Here is a 9,447-nt window from a genome sequence, read left to right on the forward strand (position 1 = left end):
TTAACTTCTCATATATTGGATCATACATTAATAAAAAAACCCTTCATAGAATGGAAGAAATTGTATGAAGGCTTTTCTAATTAATCTATTAATAAATTGCATGTAAATTATCGTTAATTTTGTATTAAATTTGAGTTATAAATGAATTTGCATGACAGAAGCATTCAAGATAATATGCAAGGACAATTGCCAAAGTAGCATGAGAGGAAGGATCACATGCCTATTGCCTAGGTGGCAGGCCACCCTGCAAGCAAAGGCCCTTTTTTTCCTTTTTTTTTCGGGTAAAGCAAGCAATATGCTTTTGGATGCTAGGCTCTTCTTTAGAGTCCTATTCTTGTTGTTTGTTCAACATTGCTCATGAATGATACAGAATACAGACACTCTACGGCATGCATCTTCGTCTAATCTCTAGTTAAACCAGTCAATTCAAGAAGCTCTCAACACTAGGCAAATGCTTGAATAGCACCACAGAGCATGAACCAAACCGGTATTAAGTACTGGAAGAAGATCAAATAGATGCAGGAGGAGGAAGAGAGGAAATGACACTTTCAGCAGGGGATCATATAACATCTTCACTCATTCATGATACAAAGCCTTCCTTCTACATCAACAACAAGCACCCTCATTCAAATTTCCCCAAATATTCTTCCACACAATGTGCACGACATGTAGGAAAAGCATAAATGACAAAGCATAAGAAACGAGGCTACAGTAAACAATCAAAAACACATTTTTCGCCCAAGAAAGCATGCTTGTGCTTTCTATTCCAGCTTCACCAGGAGCATAAGTTAATGCACGACCAGAAGCCATCAGGCCTTTGAGGAAGGGAAAAGGCTGCTGCTCAATGCCAGTGCTCAGTGTTTGCATATAGCTCATACATGAAGTGACGAAGAAAGAAGCTTGAGACTTCACCGAAAGCAGATGAAGGCAAATGGACGCAAAGACCTCTCAATGCAGCAGCTGCTGCTTCTTTAGCACCTCCCTTTTCTCCCTTGTCATAGATACTGTTCATGAATCCGAGCTCGGTTCTCCTCCCACCACATCCTTGCATGCAACTCGCCAAATCTCTCCCGGCTGCAACAATTTATATCATCCAAACCAAGAATCAGAAGCCAAAACAAGGCACAAGCAAAAGGTTTGTTTATGAGAAAAAATAAGTGTAACTAAGTGTGTCAAAATCTGGTATTCAGTGGCTCAAAACGAACCAGCAAGACCCTGTCAACAAGGCAAGCTCGGTTGAGTCCACGTGATTTTTGTAGGTTTGGCATAAAATCTCATGGGTAGAGATGCCAGTGGGTCAGGTCTCAGCATAGCTTATGCAGATTGAATAGGTCCAAACCAAATTCATTCCACTCCTCTAAATAGGAGGTTCTGGGTTTAAATTTTGGTGGTGTTGATTTCTACACATTTGACCCACATAATTCTAATAAGTGGTAAATTATGAAAAACAACATATAAAATAAAAGAAATCTCCAAATCTCAATGTCATGACTACGTTTTTAAGGCGTATAGGTCCCATAGAGGCACACCATAGTAAATGAGCCCTACTAATCCTTCCGCTCCTCATTTGTCTCTGGTGCTTGCTTCAATACTTCAGTCATAGCCCGCCCATTCGTTTACAGTTTAGAACAGGAAAAGGACGGAGTACCTGAACCGTACACGGCGGAGCTCTCTAATGCCACCAGGAAGCCCCTGGATGGTAATATAAACCCCGGGCGCATCCTCCTCCACCCACTCCCTCTCCTGGTCACTGGCATTGCTCACTGCCACTGATGGCTCCCCGATTGGTCCGCCGGAGATGAGCTTGTTTGCACCGATGCATCCATCGATGATGTCTCCATCTTTGCTCCACTGATGCTTGACAGCTTCAGTGTTGATGTCAGACCACCTGAATCATGATAATAGCGCCCATGATGGTGGTGGCAGTGGTGGCTGGAACGGTGCTCAAGTGAGTCTGATGATGTGTAACCCATCGCTCCACCCCGCCACCACCCATCAATGGCCTGTGAAAGTTATGGGGAAGCCGTTCTTTGTTTAACGGCGGGGTCACTGGGCTGTCCTCCTTCGAGCTCTGAAGAAAGAAATACAAAGCCACGAGTTAACCAAGGCCTGAAAGAGTTTGGACAAAAACTAAGAAGGATGGTTTGCTGAGAAGGCCTTTATACAAGTCTCACCTCATCTTCGGAGCCAGGAGGGATGGGGGGGGGCATCCTGGCGATTGAACCTCTGGACGTTGTAGAGCTCCATGACCTTGTCGTAGTTCTCGGCCCACCAACGTTGAGCTTGCCACCTGTTAAACATCTCCCGGCTGTGCCATTCAACCAAAACCAGCATCACAATTCAAGCATTTCCAATGTTCGGTAACACAGTTAAAAAGAATTCTACAAATTATATAAAATTGCTTGAAATATTCTCGATTCCATGGCCAGAAGGATCTTTAAAACACTTTTTGTAAATGACTTAATCAAAAAGACGTATTTGATAATTCACTAATTTATTCAAAAACTGTTCGCAACTACTTTGATAGATACCACATGTTAACAATGTCATACATCACTGTTGGTGTAAAGTTGTTGCTGTCCAATGTTTAAATCCTTACCTCTAGCCCAATTGCTCCCTATGGCAAATTCTATTCGCATGTAACTAAAAAAGGGGGAAAAACTATTGTATCTAAATACAAGGTTGGTTAGATTATATTCATCTTGTTTTTCAGAAAGTTGTTTTTATTTGACCAAGGATAATTTAGTACAAGTAAAAGACCTTCATAGAACTATTGTACCCAAAAAAGGACCTTCATTCTAGAGGATATGCTAGGTCATTTCTTGTCATCTAAATTGTGAGAGTTAAAACCCAGTTACTTGGGGATCCTCTCTACTTCTTCTCAGCCATCACTGTACATTATGGTGCATCTCACCAATCATTAAGGCAACTAAACAATCAATGGTGAGGACTGCCCATCAAGGATAGTAGGTTTGACCATTTTGACATACCTAAGGTAGTAATCATGTTAGATATGAACTGGATCTATCATTAAACCCTCAGGCCCTCTTTGCATATGGGATTAATAGAATATTCTGATGTTGCTTTCCATTTATGTCTGCCCTTGCCCCTTTTCATTACTTCTAGTTTTTGGACAGTTTTTAGTATGTGCCACCAGGATGCCTGCCTCATGAGGACTAACAAAGCGGCAGATCCAGGTTTGATGGAATTATTGGAGACCAGTGGTCCACTCCCCTACTTAGGTGTGTCTGGCAGTTATTCCTAGGATAGGACCGGAGAAGTGGTTATTCCGAGGTCTATTCTGCATTCCAACTATAAGACCTAAAGTTAATGAGGTAATATGATTCTATGTTTAATTCCGAAATTCTGCCTGTCAAGTTGGATATGGATTTGGATATGTTACCAAATCCATAGGCTCTGGTATTGCATTCAGCAATAGCTTATGGATTCGGTCTAACCAGATGCAAAACTAGAAGACATAGAAGACAGGAGAAAGGATATTAAAGTCAAGGATATAGAATGCACATTTTCACAGTACACAAATTCAAAAAAGAGAAGCAAGATTCACTAACTCAAAATTAGTTGGCCATAAGGCCTATTTCAATGCTGGAAGCTCAGCTGCCTGATATTTCTCTCCTCTGGAAGTAGTTGTCATTTAGAGTAGAAGAGATGGAGTTTGGTAAAGTATGTCATCTCAAAAATAGTAGGGCTCCAGATCATCAGGTAGTCAAGCTACCCTACTCATTTTCCCGAAAATTATGTTGATGTGCAAATATGGGGCCATGCAACAAATTATATCTGTAATGAATCTGACATGACGTATCACCAACCCGCCTAGCTTTGATAAACATATGCTGCCCTTACTTCTTCCACATGTAGCTATAGGTGAGAAGAAGCATGAATGATATGGATTGCTACTTTGATCAAATATTTTATTACTTTTGTAGTAAAAATATTTTTAACTGGCACATTTCTCGTCTCTCTTCCTGTAGTGTAATAACTACAAGGCAGTCTATTCGCTAACCGAGAACATGTACAGAGAAGGGTAGACCACTGAAGGAGAACATGAGAAGGGCTCAACAGATAGTCCCGGAGAAGGCTTTGATCACACGTCATCTAAACTAGAAGGCTTTCACATCCATGTCAGCTTTGCGAGCTGTCCACCACAATATGTCTTACTTCATAAAGCGTTGGACAGCTCCGAAACACAAGAAAGTTTAAATTTTATCACATGATTTAGTCAAAGATATTTTATTATTTATATTTTCTCATAAACAAACACCAACTGAGTTATACAAAATTTTCTTTTTCTCAACCTCGAGAGAGATTTAAATTTTAAGAGGCCTTTATCTTAAAAAATGCAAATGTTTGCATCCTATAGGCAAGTGATAGTTGCAAGAGGTAAAATGATATTTTTGCCCAAAGAAAGACAATAAATTTGTAGTTTTTTTTTTAAAAAAAAAAAGGAACTTCTACAAAAGTTTAGAAAGAAATTGAAACAGGATCAGTGGGAAATCTAATAAGGAGACAGGTTTCATTCTCTCCTTCTCACTGGTGTGAGAAACCAACTAATTTAGATTCTCATATTCTTAATCAAAATAAAATTAAGAACTTTGCTCACTTATAAGCTATGACCATTTTATAGCTAAACTTTATAGGAAAGATTTTTGGACTCTCAACTTGAGGCCTGGTTAGACCTGTGGCACTCTTATAACCAGCTATATCTAAAACATAGCTTGTCGTGTGAAGCACATAGCCATATCTAACAGCTATGACAGATCTGAGCCCCCAATACCAGAGATTGGACAAGGCATCATAATCTATGGGTCGTTGCACCGGGCAGCTGGCAGCTGCAGCCTAAACCTTGTCCTATGTAAACACACCAGATCCGATAACCATGTGGCCCCACATGTCACAACAACATTAAAGGCCAGAGTTTTCTAGTGCATCCACTGATTCTGCCCAATAATCCACTCAGTTACAGCTTGAAGTTTCATGCCAAACTTCAATTCAGTACTCATCTCAGCATTCTTCTTCTAACACATTGAATTATTAACCGAAGTTCTCAAGAGTCTCATAGTGATACAGCCAGGCATCGCACCAGGCGAATCCCCATCTCCTCCACTCAATTGCCTGGCAATCAGTAAAAATTTTAAATGACATACTGAACTCAATCCCATGAAACTTGATATAGCTAATAACTCATCCCAAACTAAGTCGGCCCATCACCGTTATAAAATTAGCACTGTTAGTAGAAGGTGGACCTTTTGTCTTCACTCTTTAGAGTCTAGGATGCCTTCAACGAGTCAAGCCAAGGGCCACAGTACTAATTAAGGACCACCAACGAGGATAAAAGACAATTAGGGAAGCCGGAAAAAGAGTAGAGTGATACTAACCGGGCAAAATACTTCCAAACATAACCAGTTAACCACTTTCCCCACCTCTTGCTTTATTTGCTTTTTTAAACTCCACTTTTCTATAATAATAATAATAAATATGTAATAAATTCGAAGGACATTCTGTGAGAGATCCCTGATTACAGCGACGCGATTGCGGAGGGTGCGAGATCCGTGCAGAGGGTTTCCAAGTTTAGACAGGCCAATTTGGCTATGTTTCGAATCGAAGCGAAGCACAAAAATAATCCGACACCAGAACGAATTTGGTCACTTTTTGGGGTTCATTTTTGGGTGCCACAAGTGATCCTTCTGCGAACTCTACGTCTCAGTCTCTGCCTAGTTCATCAACTGCGTCAACTACCGGTGACTACAGCGCAAATTTCAACACCACCCAGAACCTATTTTCCAGCCCTTTGGCAGATATGAACTAGCACTCACCTCACCGAACGTTTCCAGATCTCGGTCGCAAACAAAGACAAAGATATGGCGGTGCCGGTGACCGCACCGCCGATCCCGGCCCCAGCCGCAATCCAAGCGAAACAACGAAATAGAAACAAAAGGCGAAACCGAAGGGCGTACCTGAATCTAATCCTCTTGAGGTCATTCCCCCCTTGGGGGAGAGAGAGGAAGGTGATGAGAACCCCGGCTTCGACCTGGCCACCCACTCCTTGGGTTCGTCTTCCTCCTCCATGAACACCCACGACGACCCCGTCTCCGTCCGCCCGCTTATCGACGGCGTCCCTCCCCGCTCGACACCGCCCTCAGCCGCGCCTCCATTTCCCTCCCGTACGCCCTCGGAGTCGACCCCGTGCTTTCCACCGCCCGCCGGTACGCGTGGTGGAACCGATCCGACCCCGTCGCCCCGTCTGAGTCCGCATACACCGCGCCGCCGCCGGTGCCTCCCCCGTGGGGCCGCCCCGACCCCGCACAGGGCTTGCAGTGTCTGTACGCCCCCGACGCCTTCACCGCCATATCCTTGAGCTGACCCCCCACCTCCCAAATGAAGAAACCCCCAATCAGCCCAAAAATCAGCAAAAAAGAAAGAAACAAAGAACCCAACAAACAAAAACTCCAGCTCCGCTTCGACATCTCACCTGGGCGGTGAGGATTTGATGGCCTGACGGGTGCTGGGCGTCCCGCCGGCGGGATCGTGGTCGTCGTCGTCGGTGGCCAGGTCGTGGAGGGGCCCGCCACCGAGCTGCTTCGAGCACGCGATGCAGGTCAGCATCCCGGCTGGATCCGGCGGCACCGACAAGCTTCTCCAGCGGATCGAATTCGATCCCGGCAGGAGGAGGCCGGATCTCGGCAACGGGTGCGGGGGGGAACCGAGAGGTACGAAAGGCGTTCGACGTTTGGTTCTTTTAAAGCGAAGCGACTGCTCGGCCTCTTTGACTGACACTGCGAGAAAAAAAAACTGCTGAATCTGAAATTCTTCTGACAAAAGGGAACAGTTCACCAAAATAGTTATCATGACAATGGGGAACATTTCCTTACATCACTATGTCATCAATAATCATTTGGGTAGGTTTAAACATTTACTATTTATATAAACCATTGATGCGATTTTTTCATCGATGGCGAAAGTTCATGAATTATTAGGAGAGTTAGGAGGTGTGTGAGGAGAAGATTGAAGAAAAAGCGGAAGGAGAGACGGAAACGATAACAATGACGAATTATTGCGAAGAAGTAGGAAGAAAGAAAAAAAAAAAAAAGGTAAAAATTTTGAAAGTTTAGATTTTTATTTTTTTTTTAATTTTAAAATTTAGATTTTCCAAATTTGAATATTAAAAAAATAACTTTTTTTATTTTTAAGATTTAAATATCTTTCGAGCCATCAGTTGGAGGCATGCTCATCAATCTCGCAAGGTCATCATCTATCATTATATTGATATGTTTTCTCTCCATCCCGAACTCGAAGATGTTGCTAGTAGTGATGGCCGACGAGCCACATTGCCAGTTCTACTGTTGCAAGAGTCTACTATTGGAAGAGTTAGGGATGTGTATGAGGAAAGGATTGAAGGAGAAGTGGAAGGAGAGATAGAAAAGTTTAAGAATAGTTAAAAATAAAAATAATAAGAAATGATGAATTTAAAGTGCTTCATGAAATCAGAGCTGCCGGTCTTCACAAGATAACTTATAATCTATATTATACATAAATATAATTTTTATTATAATATTTATTTTTAAAATATATATAAAATAAATAATAATATAAAATATTTTATATTTTAAAAAAATTATAATCCATGTGCCGCATAGAGTTATAAGCTAGTTGTATTAACTTTGGAGCTCTAATGCAGTTCTCTCTTACCATCACAGTATCACACGGAAACTTGAAAAATTATCCAGAGCACTAAGCAAAATTTTAAGCATGCAAATGTGCATTTAATATTTGTCTCACAAATTTGTTATTCTCCAAATAATAGAAAATGGTTTCAATCTTCAAATCACGTCCAGACAACCTAGAAAAATTTGAAGCTTGCAAATATGTGCATTTAATATTTCTCTCCTAGCTTTGTTATTCTCCAAACAAAAGAAAATGGTTTCGATCTTCAAATCGCAAATGAACCATCCAAACAAGAAAAAATAGAACTGAGAGGTTCAGGACTATGTATGCTAATTCAACCAACAAAACAGTGAGTCCGTAGCTGTGCTTAAGCATCGGATTAATCTACTTCAGATGAACACTGGATCGGTAAAGTAATTGTTTTGTGCAATTTAAAGATTTTAATCATTCCATTTACGATTATTTTCCAAAAATTTATTAGAAAAAATCTACCTATTCTGAGTGATTGAATTGATGGAGGTAAATAGCATGAAAAATATGATATCGTGAGAAGAGTCTCTAATACAGCATCACCCTTCCTTTTCCTATTTAAGCTAGTTTAGCAATTGATTCAGTGTCTTTCATTTTCCAGATGGACCGGATAGTTTAAGCCCTGCTTGATATGATTAGAATTTTTGGTTTTTGGTTAAAAACTAGAATACAAAAATCAAGACCAAAAAAATGTTTTGCAGAACTGTTCTTTTTTGTTTTTAGAAAACTTGTCTGGTTTTTGATGGAAAATGAATGTTATTAAAAGGAACAATAAAAACCAACAGGTCCTGTTTTACCCCCATTGCTTTCACCATAATCAATGTGACTATCATCACCGTCAATAGTTCACGCCGAATATGTGTATTTTCTAATTTTTTTTAAAAAAAATTATTTTCAGATTTTGAAAAATAAAATACTACATTTGTTGGCACCAATCTCCTCGTCGCCTGGTCGCCGAGAACGAGCGCCTGTAAAAGAAAATCTACGCTGACCGGAGGCGACTCCGACGGGGACCCTCCGACGGTCAAGTCAGAAAGGAGACTGGGCAACAGTAAAAAGGAGACAAGGAGCTCTACGAGAGAGAGGGAGAGGGAGAGAGAGAGGGAGAGCTCGAGGGTGTCGAAAAAGGACCTCTTAGCACTGTTGCCCTTCCCGATTTATAGTAGGAGATGGTATGGCCTCGCCGTCGGTGATGTAGACAACTGGAGAGTTATCAAATCGTCGGAGGTTGTTACGCCATTGACAAAGTTGACAGGTCCTAGGAATTAATTCTCGTCCTTAGCAGGACAGCGTCCCAGGCTCCCTGGCAGGACAGCGCCCCAGGCTCCCTGGCAGGACAATGCCCCCTGGCGTTCGTACGGTGCCTACTTGATGGGACTACAGCCCATGCCGCCCATTCAGCATCTAGGAGGGCCTGATAGGAAGTCGGTGATGGGGGGTCGGCTCTCAGGCGATCGGAGGCGACGTAGGCCTGGTAGGCCGATCTGCTCCGATCGGGGCATAGTTGGTAGTCACTGTGGGTGTCGCCCATCGTTGGTCGGATGGAGTCGGTCGGTCGGATGGAGTTGGTCGGTCGGACGGAGCCGGTCGGTATATCCCAACAGTTGCCCCCCCACTCCTGAGCCTGATGTCGCATTGGCCCGCATTTTCACGCCGGCGGGACGTAGGACGAAAGGAGTGGATTCTTTACTGCCTCCTGTCTTAAATTTGCTGACCTCACCAGCAGATGATCCG

The 9,447-nt window shown here is 42.3% G+C and overlaps 1 pseudogene; it reads right to left on the reverse strand.

Moving 5' to 3' along the window:
- Positions 1 to 559: 559 nt before the first annotated feature.
- On the reverse strand, positions 560 to 6,954 carry LOC140852119 (protein Brevis radix-like 1; annotated as a pseudogene).
- Positions 6,955 to 9,447: the final 2,493 nt, after the last annotated feature.

Source organism: Elaeis guineensis, chromosome 10, assembly GCF_000442705.2.
Source record: "Elaeis guineensis isolate ETL-2024a chromosome 10, EG11, whole genome shotgun sequence".
NCBI classification, from domain to species: domain Eukaryota; kingdom Viridiplantae; phylum Streptophyta; class Magnoliopsida; order Arecales; family Arecaceae; genus Elaeis; species Elaeis guineensis.